The sequence below is a fragment of the Rhea americana genome, unplaced genomic scaffold (assembly GCF_003343005.1).
Source record: "Rhea americana isolate MKP2758 unplaced genomic scaffold, rheAme1 scaffold_76, whole genome shotgun sequence".
NCBI classification, from domain to species: Eukaryota; Metazoa; Chordata; class Aves; order Rheiformes; family Rheidae; genus Rhea; species Rhea americana.
Window position 1 is genome coordinate 53,688 of NW_028186934.1, and position 25,461 is coordinate 79,148.

At 39.4% G+C, this 25,461-nt stretch overlaps 1 protein-coding gene across 1 annotated transcript in view; it reads right to left on the reverse strand.

Annotated features, from left to right (window-relative positions):
• Nucleotides 1-25,461, reverse strand: part of LOC146585785 (inactive N-acetylated-alpha-linked acidic dipeptidase-like protein 2) — a gene marked incomplete at its 3' end in the record, with an annotated part of 134,268 nt that overhangs the window by 46,434 nt on the left and 62,373 nt on the right. The window lies entirely within an intron of this gene.

Sequence of the window (25,461 nt, forward strand, 5' to 3'; positions counted from 1 at the left end):
CAATRAATAAACTGCAGTAAATTCCCTTATCTTTGCTACTGCTGCTGCAGTTGTTAAACCCAGTTATAAATAGCTGAGACAATTAGCAGGCTCATGCACAGCAAACGGAGTGGCAAGCTTTAACATGCTGCCTGTAGCGTACGCCTTCTCAGGACATTTAATGTTCATTACCGAAAAGGCAAGATTTACCATGGAAGTGTACTTCTTTCCCTAGTCAMAMRMAMAMASAMAAAAGAAAAAAGAAAAAAGAAAAAAGAAAAAAGAAAAAAGAAAAAAGAAAAAAGAAAAAAGAAAAAAGAAAAAAGAAAAAAGAAAAAAGAAAAAAGAAAAAAGAAAAAAGAAAAAAGAAAAAAGAAAAAACACACACACCTGAAGTCATGCACTAATCTCATTTTTAATGGCTCTCTTTCATTCTAATTTTCTTCACTCTCAATATGGTCTATTAAGAGCGCTTTTGCCTTAAGTCCTTGTAATCATTTTGTGTTTGGGCAGACCCCCCAAATGGATACAATGTCACCTGTTTAAAGGACAAATGCCTGTACTTGTTCCCAAAATAAATATCCACCACGCATCCAAGTCTTTAAAATGTGTATGACAGCAGCTCAGCACTCAATCAGCTGATGYCAAGTTTCAGGCTGAGCCAAATTTCTTCACCAGCCTTATAAATCCCTGAAACAAGTAGTCTGCAGAACAACTTGACGACAGCAATGCGGTATTTCCATCATCTTTTCCCTAATTTTCTGGAGAATGATTTTTGCTTTCCTCCTGTTTGGGACACAAGCTTAGCCACTTTTTCAGTTACAATAGAAAAATTAACAGTTCTTCATTCRAACACAGGCTCTGCTCGTAGACAACATTAAGACATTCTGCTGGAAAAAATGTGATGACTCCTCCTGAGTAGTTGGGACAAAAACTATGCAGTCTTAATYCAGTACAAAAGAGGTTGACATAATTTATCCCAGGAAATTACGTCCGACTCCGGAAGGATTATGTTATCCTGATAAAAGGATGTATTGCGTAGCTAGACCTGCAAGCACGAGGTCCCAAGACCAAGTTTCAGGAAATCACAGATTCTAGACACAAAGATGTACTCAGATCTCTTTAGAAGAGACTTTTAAGTGAGCTAGATGCATTAAGGACATGTTGTCCCCAAACAGAATGACTTGAGATGTCTACATGTGTAAACATGATAAAACGGAACCAAAAAACCCCAACCCAATATTCAAAAATAAATTTTTAAAATATTCTACTGACACATACTTCCTTAGGAACATCTGCTTTTGTGATAGGAACAACTGGCTTTTGTATATTTTTTGTTGCCACAAGACAGCTATGGCCTCAGTTGCAGATGACAAGTACTTTCAAAAACCTGTTTCTACAGCTTCTTTTGAAGGCCCTGGAATTGACATCAACACAGTAGAGAGCAAAAGAGAGTCTAACCTACAAACTCCCTGTTATCCCAGGAAGCAATCGTCCAGAGGGATTATCAGAGCATAAGATGAATTTTGTAAAACCTCTCTCATTGCAAAAGGGTATCTTCCTTTTGTTAAATCTTCACATGGAAGTCAGAGAGATATAGGAAAATATGATGCTCTATCATCTCATTTAAAGGTTAATTTTTTTGGATGGAACCAGATTTTAAGTGACTGACGTATAAAAAATAAAACTATTCTATCATCACTAGCCTAAGGTCTTCTGACTTGCTATAGAAAAATAGGCCAGTTCTTATGAAAAAATCCTTTTTTCAAAGTGTATTTTATAAAAAGTTATCTTCTTTTCTTGCTCTGTGAGATTTGATCGAGTTTTATCAACTTCAACAGTGACATAGGGCCCTTAAAGATAATATATTATAGAGCTGAAGATAGCAACATTTACAATTTAGCTCTATTGGAATTTTACTATATTTTGATAGATGACAGTCTTAATGATTCACTGCATGGTTTAGAGCAGAAAACAGAATAAGGCAGTAATATTATTTTCCATTTTTTTGAGTGAATTGTATCCAARGAATTCAGAAAATAAGCAAGTTTATTTCACAAGCATGCCAAATTTATTTTGTGGGTGAACTCTAGAATGTTAAAGCTCAAGTACCACAGTACCATTACCAAGGCGACTGCTACAGCAGACCAAGAGGAGAACAGGTTTATGAAAGCGCAGTTCTGTACCCATACAGCCATGCAGAGGCACACTAACACTCCCGAACTCTACCAAAAGGCAATCTACCTCTGCCCCTGGCAAATCAAGGGTACGGTCACTGAAACCAATAAGTAGTAGCAACCCAGTACAATAATAGCTAACGCGAGGTSCTGTCCACCAGTTGTGGCAATGAAGTCTTCAAGGCACCGCTGCTCTTCCTAGGACCTGACCAAATTTGCCTYAGATACAACATTAGCAGACTTAGGGTTGCTACAGCTATAGGCAAAGAGTGGAGTGGTAATGAGTTTGGTGACCTTTGACTACATTAAAAAAAAAAAAAAACACTAAATTGCTAGCAAAATAAGTTGTTGAGTTTGAGAAATGTCAGAGTTTGGTCATTTGAGTCTGCCTGGAGGTGTAATTTTGCAGGGCGCACAATTCCCGCGAATTGCACGCGAATTCATCACAACACGTTATTTCACACACAGACAACATGGTGCGACACCCAGCATCCTGCACGCTCCAGTGTCTACGTGCAGAAATGAGTTTATGACTGCTCTTTGCAACAAAACACAAGGCRCATTAGTTCGGGTCAACAAAGAATCCTCAGCGGATTTCTGTGAATAAAACTCAAAGGAAGCATCCTTCTTTCTGCTTCTTTGCCTGCATGCGTATCTGTAATGCAGTTCCTCCATGCTTAACACGGCCTTTCTCCACCTCAGAGTTGGGAGGTCAGTGTGGAAGCATCTTTCATTAAACACTGATTTGTTCCTTTAGTTGAGCATCACTCGCTCTGCAAATACATTTACATTTAGGACCTGTGATGAAGTAAATCTGTATGTAAAGCTCTGTGGCATGCATACACGCCTTCAACACCTTTCTAGCAGAATTTTGCACTTTATGTTAGCCTTTCCAKAATTAAATCACAAAAAGCAGCTGCAACTGATGCTCTTTTCTGCTAAGGCACATCCAGCACTGACCTTAGTCTTGCGAGACMAGATACATAGATGCTTCCTGGGTATACAGTTAAAGGCTGAAAATAATTTCTCTGATAGACTCCCTATCATCACTATATGCAAATTTCTCAGTCTTGCAGAGATGTACAAGAATGAGGGTATCATGATTAATAAACTGGAGAAGTGCAGTATTTAAAAGTTTAGCTCAATTCTCAGTTTTGCATATCCACCTGTTACAGACATTTTCTGACACATACAAGTTGTCAGAAAAACATTTTTTTAAACGTGTTAATTTATTCAGCTGGTATTAGGCTGAACTCCAAACAGTTCTTATTAATTAGTCTATACTAGTGAAGTTAAAGTAATTTCTTAAAAGTAAATATAATATTACTYTACCAAGAATAGAGCAGCCTTGGATGGGAACATAATACACTTGACAATCTAAAATAAACAGATCAGCTCCTTCTGAGCAAGTATTTTCAATAAACTCTCATGATCTTTCAGACTAGGCCAGAGTTAGCACATAGCTATTAGAGCTCAAATTGTTCATGCTTTACTACTTTTTGATTTATAGAGGTAAATAAGTGAAGATAAACAAAGCATACATTAAGACAAGATCAAACAGGACATATTCAGAAAACTTATATAGCTTGGTATATATATTGAGTTAAAGTAGGATACAAATTGTATAATATACCCTGATTCTAAGACATTTTCTCATTTGTCATCCAAAACAAGAACTGTCAGAAAGGCTGATGGCTTGCACTAATTCAGTATTGCACAATCAACTACAGGCATATCAGTGCTGTTATACGACGATGCCGGACACTCCTGTTTGAGCACTTGCTCTAGTACAACACAGCTACAGATGTCTGGGAACTTTTCGACAAAGCAGTATTAATCAGAAAATGACAAATTACTGACGCTGAACCTCTAAACAGTAAAAATCCCAAAACAGCCAGCAGCACCACAGCGATTAGTCACCCTCACCCATATATGAGAGATCTGCTTTACTTAACCTGATGACTCATCACCAGAAGATGGGCACAATTATATAATATGCCTCTAAATAATGTATCTCAGGCTGCTTGACATGTCATGGGTCCTATGATTCACAGGCATAAACTCCTCATCTGTATTTGCAACRCACATTCTTTTCTTGCTCATATATACAAATACACTTAAGAAAAGAATATTCCTAAATGCTGGGAAGAGGATATGGTTTCTAAAGACTGCTAATGCACTTTCAGCATGTGGTAGCACCTGGCTACCAGACTACAGAAGTGCAGCGGATGACCAGCTACTAAGCATAACTGCACACCCACCAACACGTGCACTTACCTCCTCTCTATTATTTTCTTTAAAAAGTAACATTAATTCAAAAAATATTCCAGGAAAATGCTGAAGACTAAGTCCTTTCTTCTCTGCTCTAGCTATGAAACAGAACATTTCCCAGTAAAATATGTTAAAGTTTCTTAAAAAGATGTGATGATATAGTTACGTTGCTTCTCTTTAATTTTGGAAAATCATACCGAAAAGTCAACAGGAGCCACAGAATCACAGAAACTTTGATCAGAAGAGACTGGGGAGGGGAGGGCATCTAATCCAACTTTCCACTCAGAGTGGGACTACTGTGAACAACAGACCAAGTTCAGAGCTAGAGTTCAATATAAACACAAATGTATGGCATTTCTTTCCTTTTCTCTACTGCACATGTATCTGTTTATTATTAAGAATAAAAACCACTATTTAAAAAAAAAAACCTACAACCAGTCATTAAGACCCCCACAGACATTTCTGCCTAAAACAACAGAGAAAGAAGAGATCATAACGTAAGCATAAATGAGAGCCCCAACCCAGAGCTCCAGCAGCCATGCCAGATAAATTGCACTTCCACGAGCAGGTCATGGTAGTCCCCAGGCYAGTGTCCGTGGCAGGGGAACCGCGCTAATCAGATCGTGGGAGCGCTTGCTGGAAGCTCGTGGGAAAGCGAGCACAACGCAAGCGTAGCGGATTGACAGTTTGCTAAAAACCGCTCTCCGCTTGACTTGTAACCTTGAAGCGCACAAATGCTGCGAGATTTCCTTCCAGGAGCACACCAGATTTGGACGCAGCACATACGCCAACTTTCTGAAAGGTCTAACGAGACAGGAGGATCCGGATTTGATCAGACCACGCTTTCCCTTCTAAGGGACGCTATTAAGTGAACCTGTCAGCAAGGAGGGAGAGGAAACCAACCAGGACTGAGGCTTTCCTTCCTCTGGCAGGAAGGCACCTACAGCCCACGCCGCGGAGCAGTTATCTGTTGTGCCTCCCCACTGACAGAGAAGGATAGAAACTCGCATTCCTGGAGACAACAGTGTTGTCTATAGAAAAGGGGATAAAATACAGGTCCACAATCCTGTATGTACTTTCTCGCCCTTCAAAAATGGAAAATTATTTTTTCAGTTTCCCCAGAAAATGTGTTCAAAACTGAACAATTGCTTTAATTTACAAATCAGTTATTCTTTCAGTTTTCCTTCAGTAAGGAAAAAAAATATATATCCTTCACTGAAAAAATGAATATTTTGATTAAATTTATTTTTTCAGTGGGAGTATTTACCTCATGAAACAACTTTATCAGCTCTATTTACACATGACCTAATTTCAAGCTCTGGAAACAAAACAAAGCAAAGAAAAAAAACCAACAGCAACAAGAGTCAAAAGAAGCCCATGAGCTTCCATGGAAAGAGGATCAGGCCATGCAATTTAAAATAGTAGAACTACTTTCTCCATTTTTTCACAGTTAAGTATCTTCCATTGGGCTTCACAGTACAGAGTATTTCATGATTTACAGCAAGGAAAGACAGAGGCAAACCAGTCTCTAGCGAAAAGTCACCCAAGCTAATGAAAAATTTTAAATGACTAAATTTACAATTAAGATGAATCAAGAAGTGACATTTGAAAGTAGTTAAATTAACAAATTTCAAGAGTAAAAGTTTGGTTTGAGTGCTATTTTTTCCTTCAGCAGTGTACACACTGAATTCTCTGCGTTTTAGATATGCAGGTATATTTATAGTTCCTGTGTAAACTAAAAGTATCAGGAAACACCGTGAACTATTTTAAACGCTTCYCATAGCTTTTATAGTTTATTTATGAACAGGGATATTATTAAAAGATCTTCAATGGCACTTAAAAATAATGCTGTTAGGAGACTAAATGCCAGACAAATGCCATGAAAAAGTAACATTCAGTAAGTCATGAAACAGACAGCTTTCTCACAAAATATTTGTACTACCAAAATGCAACCTGAAACAACTACTTATTAAAATAATCCAAACAGAATTCTAACAATTGAATTAAATTTACATGCAGCTGATACATTACTTAAAAATTGTTTTTCATTCTCTTTAAAAAATTGTCTAAGCTATGAATCTGCCTCACACACACTCAAAGGCTTTACCTGCGTGCTCTATACTGGGAAGCATAGAGTATACATGATCAAAATAATCAGTTCTGATAATTTTGCTAATCTTGTCAAATATATATATATAGGTACATAATCATTGAAAAGTCATGCCAAAAGAAAATTACCTAAATCCATTAGATCATATCATTACGTAAATGGATTGTAAATCCCTTTCAACCTGTAATCCATTTTTCCTTCACTTTTAGATCTTGGAAATAATTAAAACCTTTAAGTTTAGCCAATTAAATACCATGTACTATTACTATAATCATTTTGGATATTTACCTTTTACTCTAAAACTTAGCCCAGAATAATTGTAATGATACAATCATCTACTGCAGCTACCATCTGGGACATGAAAGTAAACATTTTAATTACTCTCATTGTAATTCAGAGAGCCACAAACACCAGTCTGGGGTTACATATGGAATGTATTCTTATAGATTAATGTCAAAACAGGTGGATGGGACACTTCAAAAGACAGTTGGCTAAATGCCTATAAACTTTGCTGCCTTGTAGGCGGCTACTACATAGACCTGGAGAAGCAAATTTTATTTCCAGATTGGTTGTTAAACCGCTGGTTGAGCTCAACAAAAAGAGAGGGATAAAAGAAAATAACCTGTATTCTAAAACACTTACATATCACTGAAGCAGTTATCATTGACGTAAGGAGACAACTTTGTCATTAGAGAGGCAGATTATCAGACACTCCTAACAATTTCCGTGACAGTATTAGGAACTGAGGACGTGGGGCACGAAGGACACTTTACCTCAGCTGCTCTCACCTGAGTGAATCCCTGCGAGTATGCAGCTCCAACACTAGGCAGCAAAGTTAAAATATATTTGTCCTCCATAATGAGCACCCTGTAAAGATGTAAGGAGGACTGCAGTCTGCTTAAATTAATGAGAATTAAAAAAAAAAAAAAAAAAGATTTTAGGATGTGAAATATAAAGATGGTATGAACTTCAGAGCTTTCAAGTACAGCAATGAGAAAAGAGCCTTAATGACTTCAAAAATAGTTGAAATCCTTTTTACTGAAGCCAAATAACTGCAAAATGAGCAAGAAATTGATAAAAAATCAGGATAATGTAATGATGATAGCAGTTAAGCAAAATCTTCTTACAACACTATCACTACTTACCCAGATTATTCATACAGCTAAATGGGAATGAATTCTCATTTAACGAAGGAGCTTGGACTTCATAGATCGTGACGAAGGTCCAAGGTTACTGATGTCTGCGTGACAGTTGCCAGGTCTATGAAACAGCCCACCTAGACGCAGGACGCCCGCTCCCTCCTTTCGACGCAGGACGCCCACTCCCTGCGGACTTCCCGAACCTTCGCCGCTGTTCACGGCACTTAGCTTGCTCCGGTTCTCCTCGCTATATGTTAAATCTAGAGCGACTGAGTCAGCAAGAGCTTTCCATCACATGTCGGAACTCAGTGCCTTTATACCTTGTATTTAACAAATAGGATTTTTTTTAAAAAAAAAGTTAAAAAACTCATACAGGCAATGACCACCAAGACTTTTCACTATTTACACTTTCACCACTTCAATGCAAGATGAAGACTGACAGTGGACTTATAATAGATGTAACTTAAGATCCAAGCATTAGTCTACTGGCAACATGTTCTGCATTTTGTAAACAGTGACTACTACAACTCATTCAATTAACAGGTATCCAGTTCCTYGGCAAGGTAGGCTGATATAACCCACTAATCCACAAATACCTCAATACCAGATCTGGAACTGATTGATGTTTTCAAAGGTCTACATGAACTATTATCAACAAATACACACACACCCCAAATTAAATCTTGGCCTTAATGAAGCTAGGAGGAGTTCTTTTGTTATTCACTGGAGCCAGATTTCACCTTTTACTGATCTTCTTCCACATAGATTTTGTATCCTTGGTGAGTTTCTTCCCCTAAACTGAAGTTATGCACCAATTTTCTTGCTGGCTGACATGCCCAACTTTACACCTCTGAACAGTCTAATTGATTCRAATGGGATGCCATAATGTTGGAAAGCAAATGCACACTTGAAGCTCTCAGCRCTGCAATCTAAATCCCGCCTTCTGGCAGGCCTCCTATGAGCACCAGATTACTTTCTTGGTTTTTAACATTTCCATATTGCACAGTGTAGAGTGCAAGGACTAATGAGCAGAAACAGCTTCCACTTAAAGACAATAATTCAACTATTTAGCTAAATAAAATAGTATATGGCATATTAAGAAAATATGCAATATTTATCTACAGACATGACCTTGCTTATGCATTCACCCCAAAAGTAATGTTTTATTATTACAACTATAAACATGCATGCCATGTTTTGAAACAAAATAATTAGATTTGGAGAAAATACACTAAATTATATCCAGAACAATCACGACTGGTTGCTTGGAAGGTGTAAGCTGACCAGTCCACTTACTGAGTGCTTTCACCACTTTTTTAGCACTTTTTTGAAATTATAAAGTGTACACACACACTTGGATGTGCACACACACAGGAAATAAATACTTGAAAAATGTGTAAGCAGATGGTGATACAGCAGGTAATAATTAAATAACTTCTAGAGCATGAACAAAGCTTTCCAAAGATAAGCAAACATTATTTATGCTTCCAAAAAAGCAAAGAGGGAGGAATAAGCAACATCCAGTTTGATCTTTTGGGTACAATGCAATAGTTTTTCTTGAATTGACAATTATTTTCCACCTATTCTGTACTTCGAAGCAGTAATAACCTGTAAACTTTATACCATGTTCATTCCTACCACAATATTTAAAATTAAAAAAGTAGAAGAAGCGAAATTAACCGTAATCATGCAGTATTGAACACGAAAATTTCTCATCAGTTTTGCAGATACRAAGAGGTCAGAAAGACAGCTGTACTATATATGCCCTTGAGGCAGAAAAGAACATCGATACTCCTAAAGCGTTAGCAGAAGGAATGAAACGCTAGCCTTGCTCTTTTTATTTCTTCATTCTATGCAGAAGCACAGAATCACCGCATCACACTGCAAAAGCAAAGATGGGTACACAGGCCCATCATCAAACTTTCCCTCCACATTGGAATTACATCATCAGAGACATATCCTTTACATTATATGCAGAAGTCAAAGAATATAAATGTGTAAAGAAGTAAATGCAAAGGAATAATTAGGGAACTGCCATTATAAGACTCAAATAGTTTCTGCCAAGCAACGCTGGCTTTGTATTACCTCTTCTAGTAAAATGGTAAGAAGATGTAGGTAAAATAAATAAATCCCAACCCCAAAACTACCACCACAACCAAAATGAAAAAGAAAAAAAAATACAGCAGGGTGCAACCAATGACTGAGGAATGTTTATCATGCGCTGCTCTAGTAACTCTTACCGGTTAAAATCACCCAGAGCAAGGAGTCTAATYCTCTTAATACTTAGAAAGCAGTTAAACTATTTACTGGACAGGACAGAACATTTCCATGGAACAGGCACAAACTTGCACTGGTTTCCTTGCACGCTCTGAACCGCCAGCTGTATCTTCAGATCTCCCAGAGAAGGAGGTAACTGAACTAGCAATGAACTACCTTGTATATCGTACATTTGAAAAGCTGTCATGATTTGGAAAGGAAAACATACAATGGGAAAAAAAAAATGCAGTGAGGAAACACAGCTAAACGTACTCATAATATTTGAAATACCTTGATTTTGTCACCAAAGAGTATTTTTTTCATGTAAAAGTCAAGTAGTTTTAAAGATCATCATATCTGAGACACAAAGTAGAAGCATCAGTAATAATGTATGTCTGAAACAAAAAACTCACTGTCTGAATCTATTGCATTGTTTTGCTAATTCTGTCTAAAAATCACACAGGGCCTAATTTGGAGGAAGAAAAGTAGCATTATGATTTAAATAAGACAAAATACAAACTTCCATTAAATTTTTAGTATTCGTTTGGATCCTTTTTTTTTTTTTTTTTTTTTTTTTTTTTTTTTTTTTTTTTTTTAAAGCAAACTGCAAAACAGTAACAGACAACAGCAGCCAGGTTCTGGATGTTATAAAACACACAAAGTATATTAAATAAGGCAAGACAACAAGCACCACAATTAATTGGAATATCACCTGCTCTTTGCAGCGTATTTTTATTTGCTGCTGTTTATTTCTATTTTGTGATCTTTCAAAATTTACTCCCCTGTAATTTAACAAAACACACCACAGAGGCGTCACAAGAGGTCACTCTGACGTGGAAACATCAAAATCCCCAGTGTTCTCCCAAGCTGGTTTATACATTTATAGCTTAAAACGCTAAATAAACCGAGAATAACATATTAAAAGAAACCTCACAAGGAAAACAATTCCCTGTAAATGTGCCGCGCTCATCACTCGAAGTGCAAATCAGGTCTTAACAAATACGAGATACTTGCTCGCAGCGTACTGGGACGCGTACCACACCAGACAATTAGTTTTTCTTAATTGAATGCTGTTTAATGAACCTTTAACTTACCTTTCATTCTGCTTATAACAGTGTGTTAAAAGGCAGACTCTGAAGCCAAGGCATCTAATCGGAATCACTGCACGTCACAAGGCACCTGTGCAATTTTCTTTTTTGTTTTTTGAAGGAATGGCTGATACTCTGTACGTAAGCTATTCGGTGAGCATACTTCACTATGCGCAATTATTTATACAACTACRTACATGCATTTTGTACAGCTCACATACATCTCGTATAGCTTTATAAAGAATACCTGCAAATTGCTACTATTCACTTCCTAYCCTACGCTATTACCGAGCCGTTTTGTGGCAGCAGGTGCCTCACTTGGACATGCAGCGGAGCGCAGCAGCTCTCAGGTCGGAGGACTCAGGCCCACCGCCCCGGGCGTCCGGCTCTGAACGTGAGAACGGCGCCGAGCGGCCTCCGAGCGCCGGCACAGGCTGCCCGGGAGGTCGTGGAGTCTCCTGCCCTGGAGATGCTCGAAACCCGCCCGGACACCATCCCGCGCAACGTGCTCTAGGCGCCCCTCTGCGCGAGCAAGGTGGTTGGACCAGATGATCTCCAGAGGTCCCTGCCAACCTCAACCACCTTGCGACTCCGTGCAAAGTGGCTGCAGACGGTCAGCATGGAGACTGCACGGGGGAAAGGCTTCCTGGCGCGAGCCAGCGCAGCCAGCCGAGAAACAGCCTACCTCTGCCCTCCAGAAAACCAGAGGCGGAGAGTCCTCCACACAGGAGGAGTCTGTCCTTAGGAGCATCGCGGTGGGCAGGGTCGGTGCAGGTACCTCCTGCCCCACGGCCATCTCCGGGCGGATTTGTCGGAAGCCCGTGAGCGGGCGACCTGCGAAACTCCCCCAGTGCACGAGCTGGCAGCAGGCAACGCCACCTCCAAAYAGAGAGAGCAAGAAAACCCCTGAGAGTAAAACCTCTCACGGAGCCCAAGGTGCGAGGTCGCTCTCCAACGCCCTCGCGCACCTTGAACAGACGCCAAAGGCTGCAGCCTTCTCGCTCCCTCCTCAGCCGCGCGGATCCGACAGCACGTCGCTCGGACACGCTGCGAGCGGGAAGCGGCACYCGGGAGCCACGGCTCCGGGTCTCGCGGCAAAACGTCGAGAGGCCTCGCGACTACGGCGGARGCAAGCGGGCACAAAACTGCCCGAAGACGGGGCTTGTAAAACCAGCCAGGCTGGGCGCGAGCCTCCGCCGCCCGAGCGCCTCCGCCAGCCCCTGCGCTTTGCAGCGAGACCCCCGAGTCGCCGGGGTGCCTGCGTGCTCCAAAGCCCTCCGGAAAGGTTTCTCTGCCATCAGCCTGTCCTGGCCCTAATCTGAACTTCAACACAGAGGCGGATCCAAAGTTGTTCTACCAACCAAAACCATTCCAAAGTATCTAAAAAGAAATCTGAAGTGTGTAAGTGTGTGTCGAGGGGGGGGGGGGTTTCCTAAATCAAAATGCTTTTAAACTAATTGCAAGAACATATTATCGGCTCTTCTGTGCACAATTTTTTTTTTTATAATAGTTTCTGCTTTGCTCTCACTCCCAGCTCTAGTAGTTATACAGAAGAAAAAKCTACACGTCATTAAAAATAGAAACATCACTCGCAATCAGAGAAAATGTTTTAAAATGATAAAGCAACTAGAAAGAAAATAAAATAGTCTGAATAAAATTAATCTCTCAAAAAATAATTACATGCAMGTTACCATAAATTCAGGAGAGAGTCAGAATATTTGACTGCTTGGGACTGATAACATCCACTTTGTATCACAATAAAATGTCAAAGTTGAAAAAAAAAAAACTATTTTCCATAAAGATGTAAATTCTAAACAAGTTTTTTTTTAAAAAAAAAAAAAAAACCTGTAACGTTTCTATGCCCTCCCTCCCCCCCGCTCCCGTTTTTTCCCTCGTTCCCTTGATTGCTGAAGATCCCCACAAAGCGTAACGGGAGAACCTCACGCCTGGTATAACTCTATTAGCTCAATAGATGTGCCCCACAGAGGAGGACGGCTCGATATTTGACATCAATGGCAACTACAAACCCTAAGCTCTCACTGGATTTTAAACGATACCTGCGTGATCAATGCATCTCTTCTGGTTTGCTGCATCCTCACCGAGYCGAGGCAGCACAGGCTCCACACGCGGCAGCACGACGTGCCAGCTAGATTAGTTTTACAATCTATATGTTAAAGTGAATAAATTGCACTTTCATTTACAGAAGTAGGCCAGATGCTGAAAAAGTCATTGGACTCGCTTCAACGGTGACCTAGAGCAACAACATACAATTAGAAAGCCTCAGCAGGTCACAGCTCTTTAAAGCCAGGTCCAGTGGTTATAAAATGAATTTTTAATGATTGCGTTACCATCTGGGAGACTTGCTCCAAGTGCGATAGGGATCCCCCTAAACTAAACTATTAGCTTTAACAAATTTTGCACATCTCCAATTAGTCTAGTACTCTTGTTCAAAATACTAMAAAAAGCTTTATGAAAATAAACTACCATTAAAAATAACTTGCATATACCTTTTCCCCATTGCTTTYTAACATCCTGTAGTATGTCCATAGTCAGAAACATTTACAGACACTAGAATTTTAGTGGAGATTTTGGAAAGTCTTAAAGTTTGCCATTAGCAAAGATCATACATAAACATTAGGAAAGATTCAGCTTTTTGTTCCAATTAGATTATATCATGTCTTTTCCTTTGAAAAAAATCAAGCTCTAGTGCTGATGATATTTTTGTTGATAGGTTAGCAGGAGTTTTCTCTCAGAAATCTATCCTTGCATTTTAATATCAGAAGTAATTCCCATATGACTGACTGTTTTGTAAACTTCCATAGTTTTAAAATTTAAGYAAGCTTTGAAAGTAAATATGTCTCTCAGAAATCTTATTAAATATTGCCCCTAAGAAACAGCTGCTGTTAAACACACAACTTCAAAATTTTAAGCACAAGCAAAATGTAAAGTAGCAGACTTGTTTTTATTTCTTCACTTCCTTGATTTCCTCAAAAAGGTTAACATATACATTACACATTTTAAAATTCAGCACAAATCTGTAATCAGCTACCCAAGTACAATAGCAATGCTGAGGTTGTACATGGGGATGCTGCAATAGGTCAAGAAAATTAAAATGTACATTTTAAATATTAAATACTTAARACCTTAAAATATTTGCAACTATAACATGAAAAAATTACTGAAATATCATCACTTCATAAAACCACATTTTGAAGGACAGAATCTTCCTGAACAGTCCTTCCTTTCCAGTGACGTGAAGTTTCTTCAACTTTGCTTCAAAAATTTAAAAGYGTGGCTAACCAGCTGTATTTAGCTACTGTATTTCTATTCCATTTGCAATTATACCTGACAGAGTAAAATTAAAGTGACGAAGGTCCCCTCTGGTTCCTATTCCTAGCAGTACTATCTTCGCCTGGGACTACAGGTTTCATAAAACAAAAGGAAAAAAACACAGAGCTGGAGCACAGCTGGACAGAAAACCTCCAGCTAGACCCTTTCGGTAGTTGTTCGTAACAGTTACCAATTTTTCAAAACCAGAACAAGTTTTTGGAAATATAAAAGTCCATTCCATACAGTCAGCAAACAAATTTTTCRTGGATGAAATGACACCTGTGCCATGTTACGAAGAAAAACATCTTACAGAGGTGAAGGGAAATAATAAAACTCCCTCAACTCTGTTTTATWTCTACTTTATCAGAAAACATTAAGAATTAAAGTACAGATTCGCCGTACTAGGACAGAATAAAGAACTGAGAGATTATTATTCTAAAGGTCACATTATCTTAACAAAGTGCCACCTTCTGACAACGTGACACTGATATTGAAGCAATATACCCCATTTAGCAGAAAACGTTCCGAAATGCGAGCCCTCTGCGCGCTAAACAAAGAAATTATTAATTTTCTTCAAAGGTCACACAAAGAACTTGTTACTGAAAATGAGCCTTTCACGAGCAGCAGAATTTATAGGAGAAACATCAGACCTAGAGTCTGGGGCGATTCTTTTTAAAAAWACCGCAGTGGCCATCTCCCCTCGCAGAGCGAGAGTTAAGCGCCTTCTCTCCAGACCACGCTTTTTCCGTGCTACGGGACAAATTCATCATCTCTAACGCCGTCCCCCGGTCCGTCCATGCCATCGGTTTCTTTGGAGAAGGTGTTTTGCTCGAGAAACGCCAGCTCCTTCCAGCAGGCGTGAGGAGCAACAGCGTCCGCTTCCCCGAGCGCTGCTCCCGCTCCCGCGGGAGAACAGGGATGCAACGGGAGAAACGCAACACCGCTCCGAGCGCGACGGTCCCTACGTCGCTCTAAAGAGAGGTTTATTACRTAAGATACGACTAACGCTACTTCATGGGAGATGTTCCACAGCAAAAGAATACGACWGCCCAYTGCTCAAYGGGCCACCRAGCTGATGCAACTCAGATAACGCAYGGGAAGCGTAATGCAAGACACTAACAAGGAGCCAAAGACAAATAAAAACGCATCCSAAGAATTATATGCGTTTTTGAGTGAAAAGGATGCGTTTTCAGCAGACGTTCGCTATTCTGACCTTATCGAGCTTTTCAGCTCCTCCAGATCCGTTCGAGCTGTTTAACACCGAACAAACCAGCCAACTGGAGAACTGTGAAAGCAAAGAACCTCAAGGGAACTCAATTACTAATTCAGCCAGGAAACACTGTTTTCATGAAAACAGCTTATTAAAATGACATTCCCTTGAACATCTTYCCTCTCTGAGTTTATTAGGATATTTCTACCTACATTTTAATGAAGATCTTCAGGAAAAAGAATCTCAACAGTTATTCAGAAATACCGCTGTGGTGAAGCAACATCAATCACATCTATACAAACACAACATCACTATAAAACAAACAGATTGTATAACACAAACCAGGAATTTTCTGGTGTTCTGCTGTTCTTTCCCTATCCAATATTTCACTTGGCTACACTGATCCATCCACTGGTAAAACCCACAAGTGGTGGGGATAGAAAAGGAAATGAGACTGATGCTCCAGCTGGATTCGCAAGCAGCTTCATGTTCCCATGTCAGGGGCCGTGCAGGATCGATGGAACAAAGTTGCACTAACCAGATATTTTATGGAAGAGCTCTCGGACTGATAGAGATGATGATCTTTTCCCTTAGTCTACCCACTTCTCTCTTGACCTAGCCAACAGCTTGCAAAGTTCAGCTGTTTCTGCAGAGCCTCAACTCAATTTTCTCATCTCCCAAGATAATTCAAATTCAAATTCCACCTCTTGGAATAACAACAAACTACTAAATTGCAAGCTATGGTCTCAATTTTGCCCCTTCTTCCCTTTCTTTCACTCTTTCTCCTCTTCAATCGCCTTGTTAGACTCAGTTTTTGTGCAGAGCACATGCATATTTGGGGGGGGAAAAGCAACATGCACTCGCTTGGGTGGATGGAGGTGGGAGTCCCTGTTTCAAAGGCTACAGAAATATTTTTGCATTGAGCTGTCACTGGACAAAGTTTCGGGCTGAAATGACTAAATGCTATTTGAGCTGTCTGCAAACACCTAGCCCCTTTCTGTGGAAGGTGTCCTTCTGGGGCACCCAAAGGTAAAAACCTTTTAAAATGATGCTGAGACTTTCATAATCCTCAGTTTTTTGGTTTGGGTTTTTTGGGTTTTTTTTGGGGGGGGGCTATTTGTTTGGTTTTGGATGGGGGAGGCAAAGTTATAGTACTTACCTACTAGTAAAACAAGGAAGACAAATTGATTAAAGTATATTAATTTAAAATAATCAAATAGAATACAGTAGGTAAATCTGAAATGTATGTAGACCTCACAGATGAGACATTGACAGTATAAACACATTCCTCTTTAATAAACAGTACTAATATTGTTTTTCACCAAATTAACTGGGTATTATTTTTTCCTGGAAAACTTTTACACCTTATTACRGCAATCACTTCTTTAATTTCATGCTTCCCTAACTTTATTACTGTTAATTTACTCATTTAATTCCAGCTATTTTCTACCATTTATTGTGAAAATGGCAAGAASTTTATAGTTTTCTGATAAATAAAAGCTAAATAGGTTTTTGAGCCCTACCTATCAGTACAATATGCTTCCTTCCACCATTRGAAGCCTTTTGAGATCCTACGATATTCTATTTAACCAAGTCTCATTAAAAACTTTTTGGCCTTGGAACAGAAACCGAGACAGAACAAGTCTGTGACCTGAGAAGCCTAAGTGGGTCCGACTAAAGGCTCGCTGAAATTGTTAGAAACAGTCCCCCCAATTTCTGCGGGTTCTGGATCAGGGAGATCTTAAATTTGTATATTCTTTCAAATGCTCAAGTCTTCTGTCATTGCTGGCTGAAATCCGAGCAAAAATTAACTTACATTAATTTTTTCTCATTTTTTCAATTTATTTCCCACAATTACCTTTATTGAAAGCTAATAATATTGAACGATGACAACACACTGCACCCCAATAGTTTGTGGAAAATTCAATGGAAAAAATAAAGTTGGTATTATTTTGAGCAGTCTCACCTGATTTTCAATTCAWTATAGTTATTATAACATACTCCTGGTAAATGTGGATTCATTTCTATTTGGTTTAAGTTTTGTGCATTCCTTTCTTATATAATCCAAATGCTTTAAGATATGTATTGAAACCTACAACCCTMCTTTAAAGGCAAATACAAACATTACGTTAGGAAAGGATGATGCATCACATCACTACATTTTTTAGACAGCCAGGTTACAACTGAGAGCAAATGCCTGAGTCATGCCTCAGCACACACACAACACRAAAATATAAAWATAAAATAAAAAAAATGTCCAAGTCAGTCAAATATATTCCACTCCTAACTGAAATTCAAAGATGAATTTAAGAGTCTCGATACTGATACACTTTCAAGCTTTCCTGTTSGTATTTGCAAAGCGAGAGTACAGAAGGGTTGCCAATCAATACCRTCTGAGTGGCCAAATGCAGGCAGCTTTCTCAGATGTGTCAAGCCACAGGGTGGGCTATATAACACTAATCTAATCCCTATAATTGAAAAGATATTTATATTCATAATTCAAAAAAAAAACAGAGAATGAGTATTTAGCATATTGTACTTTTCACTCATCTTGGCTCTAACTCCTGAACTAATGCCAGATTATTAGAACAGAACAGTTGTGTTCCCCTTTTTAATTCTTTATCACACAAGACAGTGGAAATAACGCACTAAAGAATTTGATGTATCATTTTACTAGAGTCTCAGTCCTTATGGGTCTATTSTGTTTTATATCTTAATCTTTTCAATATTTGCAAGTTTCTTTGACAATATTTTCCAAGCAGCTTTAGTAAAAGCATTTCTCTAAAATAGACAGACTCAATGCTCAATATTATCTTCCATTGATTCTCAATTCTAATTATGAATAAAATTCCCCAAAGCAAGACAGAGTAGAAGGATTTCAAACCAAATGGGTGTAATAAGACATCTTTCCAGTTTCATCCGTGCTTAAATAATGAAATAAAAATTGTACACCCATAACCACAGCTCTCTGATGCTGCACACTTTGGATTGTATTTATTGCAACCGTCAGAACAAATACATTAAAAAACAATTATTAAAACACCCAAAGGAGAATATTTTAATGTTTCAAAAATTATACTCTTGATAAAAACAATTCCTTGGGAACAAGATGACTATGTAAAGCCTTCAATCTGGAAAAAAATGCACTCGGGCTCCATAACATCACCCTTTTAAATTGTTTATTTCAATTTATTGTTGCATTCAGTTCTTAAGATATTCAAAAATAAGCTCAGCCATGTGAGGCTGGATATTAGCATGAATCTCTTTGGAGCAATACAACTGAATTTTTCAAAACCCTTTAGAACAGCRTTTCAGAGAGTGAAAAATACAGCCCAGTACTCCAAAGAGGAAAAAAAAAAAACAGGAATTGGTGTGTTCAGCTTGTCTTTACAGCGATACTTTAAACTCTTCAGCTCTCTTCTTCCCCTTTCTTCTTACCAGCTCATTTTGCTTTCAGGAACACATCACCAAAGAAYGCGTAAAACAACGTGCGGAGGCCCCAACAGGTAGAAGCGACCRAAGAAAAGCCGTGCCAAAAGCCGTGCCTTCGGCCGAGGACGAGGAGCAGCGCCAGGCCCACAGGCTGCGCCTCCGAGCGCGCAACGGCCCCAGCTCTCCTTCAGCCCGCCCCGGAGCTTTGCACCTTGGCCCTCGCTTCTGGATCCCGTCACGTCCTTCCGCTGTTCTGTTGCACGATTCAACCGCCAGAAGAACATCAAGTTTCAAAGCTTCTCCTCTGCCCACTCCCCCAATCCGCCTCGTCTTCGAGCCACACGTAAATACGTGCAAGCCCCTTGGAAAGGCAGCAAGAGACCAAGCGTAGCTGGCTAATTGGTGATAATACATTAATTTGCCAGAAATTAAAGCAACGGGTGCACGGACAGCATTACCTAAACCTACCAAGCGTGACCGGACCCGAGGACCCCCGCGTCCCTGCCAGCATGCTGCAGCATCACAGCCGAGCAGAGCAGCAAACATCTTATTAAACAGGCACATAGTTGCAAAAGGCAGATGTCTCCAGGGCTCCATTAATGATCCCAGGGCCGAAAACACTTCAAAGGCGGCTTCCCTGGCAGCGCCGACGTACCAAAGTCCCTAAGATCCCGCCTCACGAACRTGCCAACACTACCCTCCTCAATTATAGTCCATGTCAAGGTTTCAGCACTGAAGGTACTTGCTAATTTTCCATGTACATACTTGCTGTATCAAGACAGGAGTTTAGGGTATCTGCTGCAAGATGCTGCTGATGCCTCTTCACACTCGCGACAGGAGTAACGTCCTTCAGGCAGGCTCTCAGATGATGAAATAAGTAGTGCCCTAAGYTAGTCAAGCACACACAAAAAAAAGATCACAGCAAATGATACTTGCTTTCCTGACAGTCACTGCCTTTACATGGAAACCTCAGTAAGCTACTAAACGCCGTATGGATGAGCGAATKTCCTCTTGGTGTTTATTCGAGCTTCCTCTGAATAAAAAGGCACAAGGAGGCACATGCTAGTGTAACGCCCCAGGTGCTCCACGAAGCAGGGCTGAGCAGGCAGCGTGCCCTCCAGCACCCACGGAGGGCCGYCGCGCCTGCCAGCGAGCACCTGAGCGCGATTACACAGGCGGGGCTGGGAAAGCATTGAATTTAAAGAGAAAAATGTTCATGCATGCAAATACGATTCCTCAATCATCCCAAATTCACTCTTTTCAGAATTGGAAATACTAACTACTGAATCAAGTTCATTTAATTGCGTAGTAAAGACACGAGGTGGCACAGACAGAGCCACGGGTGAAGGAACATGGTCTCATTAGGGCGCTCTATCTGTTCAGGACGCTTCTCCCACTCGCAGCTGTTAACGTGAACCACAGACAGATTCTGCTTTGAATTGCACCAATTTAAATCCAGAGCAACTCTTATCTGACCTCCAATTTGCATTAGTGGCCAGAGGCGACGCACTGAGATGAAACATGTTGAAGGCAGACACCACGCTCCGACGGAAAAGGAGCGTCACACGAGCAGGGAGGCTCTCAACCTAAGGGGACGTGGTACATCGAAAAATGACATCTTAAAAAGCAGCCCCAGCTCCAAAATACCTCCCCCCAACCACCCTGCTAAAATYCAAAATAAATTCTACAACCAAAATAGATTTGTTTTAAAAGCTATTCTTCCTTTTTTTCCTCTAGTTTGTAGCCTTGTTGATAAGCTGCTTCAGCTTTTTATTATTTTCGTTAACATTCACAGGGCAATAACACAGGCATAAGATGATGCCATTTATCTACAGGGCATGCCCGGGTGAGGTCAGGCAYGCGAGCAGCTCCCCGTTCGGGTACTCTGCACGGATGCTCAGTTTAGAGTATTAGCCCTTCCTCTGTTTCCCTTCTTACTCGGACCAGGTTTCTACTAGTGGTAGCAGAAACAAACTTTCAAAACAGGAGGTGGGGGGGGGGGGGAAAGCACAGAAAGGTCAAAATAATCAGAGTTATAAACAAGAAGCAATGACAACTTATTTTCACTTTCTTTTTTTTTTTTTTGGTCTTTCTTCACAGCTTCACCAGGCATCAGGCTTGGACCCAGACTACTCCGCAGGGGCAGATCTGCGGCACGCAGGGCTGAATTAACTTTAACCCTGCGGGGCAAACTGGTAAAGCTCCCGTTGCTTCAGCCACAGAGCTAAATTAGAGTTGGGCACTGCAGCCTTTAGARCAACCCAAGACCAAATAATTTCTGCATTCCATTATGCGCACAATATACTGAAATTGCATACATATGAAAATAAAAACAGAAGAAACTATGAAAAAATAATTGCTATTATGATAAAGATTTTTTTAAATTTCCTTGTAGTATAAGTCTTCCTATTAAAATTCATTTGCAACAGTGACTATGAAYATAAAGTAACAACATGCATTTTAGTATTTTTGAATGAAAATCTGCTCACGTTCCTGATAAAGATATGGGCAACGTACTTCCTTTACAACAAGGTGGCACTAATATATTCCACAAAAGTTTGCATGCAGTACACTTACTAAACATCAGGACAAAATTGTTTGCGTCTGCCATGCTTACACAAGGAATCACATGATTCCTAAAAAGTTCAAAAAGTCATCTTTGCAGAAAAACAAGCAAAACCATTTTATTTTAATAGGTGGGGAGGAGTGTCAGCAMCCCAGTTTGTATGCAGCTGATGTAAACTAGAATTGTGGCTGCAATATGCAGTTGTGGCTACAGACTAGTCCTACTGTCTCCTTGCACATATGCTGTTTCTTGTGCAGCTGTTAGAAAAGTTATTATTGTCCTGAATTCCACGATATAAGTATCCCTTTCTAATGATGTATACATCTTCCACATTAACATTGAAAGAGCAGTCAAAACATGCTGAGGTACTGAAATCACAGCGGATCTGTTAGGTCGATCAGTCCTCCTTCCGTTTTCTGAACGCACACTGGGAGGATTAAAGCAAGCAAATCAAATCATGGCATTTGTAGACCAAGCGCATCGCCAATTCCGTACTGAGTAGGACGCTTTCCAATAGATCCCACTGATCTTCCTCAGAAGGACTAACGGAGTAATAAAGCAATATTCACTTGCAGGAAAGGGATTACTTCAGCAATAGGGATAACAGATGCTGGCAGTATGTCTGAAGGTCTAGACCTGACCTAGGAGACAAGTTTCATAAATCACCAAGAAATTCTTGCTTAAAAAAAAAAAAAAAAAAAAAAGGCAATGTCATTCAATATTCACATTGATTCCTGAACACTCTGAGATCATTTAGTGTCTGACCATTCAATTCTTTTTTAAAAAAGCCTTATTCACTATATAAAAGAAAATATGCAAATACTGGCTTCTAAAGCCAATACTTATAAACCTGCTCTGCTTTCACTGTAGACATTGAAGACCAGAGCTCTTTATGCCTCCACCTGATCACATAAATGCACTAAATTTCCTTGTTAGCTTCTGAAAAATGTGCAGAGTAACTCACAAAAAAGTGCAACATTTTAAAAACTCTCCAGCTCATCTCATGTTTACATTAAAATAATTAACATTTTTCAGTATCATATCCTTAGAATGTGACTCCAAATACACAAATTACAAGTTAATTTTTAACATTATTAGTCCATCCATTTTGAATTGCCCCTTTTGGAGGGAATATTAAAATGCAGTCTTCTCCTTTTGATTTTTTTGGTGAATTCCTTAAAGCTTTTTTCATACAACCAGCAGCTAACAGAAACCATGCTCTCCTGCTCCTTCATTAAAGTCACTTCTTGAACTCAATACTAATCATAAAGAGTCAAAATTATGTTTGTTGCTCTTCCACAGAAGGACATTTGTTGGACAACATTAGTTTCTACGTAGACCAGGATTCACCCTCTTATTTTCAACTCTTTACAGACCAGATATAGTTGTCATTTTTCTCCCCCTTCTCTTTTCTCTGTGATTGTTCAGGTATTCAGGCAAATAAACCCAGGTAAGGAAATCAATAAATCTTCTCTAGCTCCCATTTGTTGTGAAAATAATACTCTTGATCTGGCAGGAGCTAAGACGACACGTTCTTATATAAATCTAACTGCACAACAATAACACAGAGTTGCTCTCTTCTCAGCCTAAATAGGGAATGTTATAAAAAAACAGAACAAAAATATTTTCCTTCAATTTTTAGCTTTGGGTAAGACAGGGCATGTTTAAGCAAGTAGCAGTGCTTTTTTTTTTTTTAATTGAATCTGAGTAGATTAATACAACTTTCTGATTTATCTTGGTAAAATAAAGTATGAAACTGCTAAATCCCCAACTTCAGAGACAGACTAAACATCCAGAGTACTCAAACGCACGAATTTCTTGGTAGTTACAACGAGCACCTACTATACTTCAACAAAATAGGTATTTTTATGTTACTGTGACAGATAATTTTACACATTGAACCATACTTGCACATACATTTTCTGTGTGCAAAGACAGTTGTTTCATTTTATAGGTGAAAACTGTTTTTTTTCAGCACAGACTAAAATTTCTGTTTTTGACCCTAGCAATCTTACTATTTTAGCAATCTCTTTGTTTTTCAGAAGATTGGGACTTGGTGGACCAAGATTGAAGAAATCAGATTTCAGCTCTAAGTATGAGGAAAAACAGCATTCCTCTGCATTTCAACTGCAGTAATGCTCGAGCCCTCCCACAGCTTGTTCAAGATACTATAAAGAGACAGAGCAATGCAGTAAAGAGACATAAGAACATCTCTATCCTCGATTTTTAAAATGCAGATAGTTAGGATAAACCAAAACTTGAGTAAAATGAAAACATGGAACTTAATGGCAACATTTCCAACGGAGCTTAGTGTTTGCTGGAAAGCCCTACTGCTGTTCCTAAAGCTCAATGCGGGGCTAGCGCACCTGGATTGCGTCTTACGGACCACAGAGCAATGCTAAATCACATTTTGAATGGCAAGTTCTTGGGTGACCTTGCAAGCTAATGCTTTCGTTTTGCAGGAGGGGGAGGGTATTAGCCAGGACAGAAGGTTAAACCACCACAGCCACACTGCTTCTGGCACCTAGGTCTCAATATCCAAATAAGTGATGCTATAGTGTGCAGTACAGACATAAAGTAATTAAGAGATTGCTTATGTGTGTATTCTCGCAAGGGTATAAAGCAAGGATCTTAACAGCTTGGATCTAGAAAAGTGTGGACCATCCTACTCACAAAATGTGAATTGTATATGCACCAAAGATCTGCAGAACTTCTCAGAGTTTACTCAGCTTCTCTTAGCGTCTACCCCAAGTAAACAAGCCACCAGTTTAGAAACATTTGGCAGACACAAAATTAAATTTCTATATTCCAGAGTCACTAGCCCAGTTCTGCAGGATCTCTCCCTCCACTAAACCCTTTCAGAGCTATTGGGACTGCAAGCTCAACAGCAGCTTTCTAAAACACACGTAAAATGTCTCTGCAGATGCCAGTAATACACACTAAAATATAGAGCTTGACATATGCAACTGAAGTATTCCAAACATCGTATTTTTTCTTTTTTAAAAAAGGAAGACTGTTTTCAAACACAGAGAATAAGCAATCATCATTACTAGCTGAAAGGGAAAAAAAAGCTAAAGAACAATGTCCTCAAGCAATTTTTGAAATACTGCCTTTAAAAATTCTAACATATCGTTTTAAAAGATAACGTATGCTGTTAGCCAATCTTACATCCCTCCCCTTTCTTCTTAATAAACAGTTCCAAAAAAAACAAGACAGAAAAAATATGCTCCCTAAAATCCATTTATGTCTTCTGTGGGTGGTAATACAGGCTAGATTCTCATCTCTCTTATTGCTGTAAGTCACTTTGAAATCTCACTGGATCCACCCTACTACCCGTTGCTCCAAAATACATAGGTTGCTCTGACAACCAAAAGCCTGTACTTTGTACTGTTGTATATATAATTTTGTCATCCTAGACAACCTGTTGGCAGGTATTACAAAACAAAAACTACAGAAAGCAGAGAGAAAAAAAAAATCACTTCTTTTCCATGTATACTTTCATTTCGTAAGATAGTCAAGTTCTTAAACTTCAGAAGAATATCTGAGAAAGATTTTTTGTTTCAGCTATCATATGAGGAATGACAATTTTCTTCACCCGAATCAGAATGTGTTTACTTCTCTCTGCTGCCTTCGCATTCTAGTCTATGAAAAACGAGAACAAATGAGATAGCTTAAAGCTCTGCCTCACCGTAGAGCTTCTTCTTTCAATTCTCCTCGTTAACATGAAGCAGCATTCCAATGAAATTTGGATTGCACAATTGCACATTACAATTATACATAGGCTGAAAATGGGCAACAACGAATCTGCGTTACGTTAAACTGAGCGTCTCTTTAGACRCCTCCTAGACAGCCATGAGCATAATTCAGAACTCCCTGTCCCTCAAAAGAAAATACAGGAGAGAG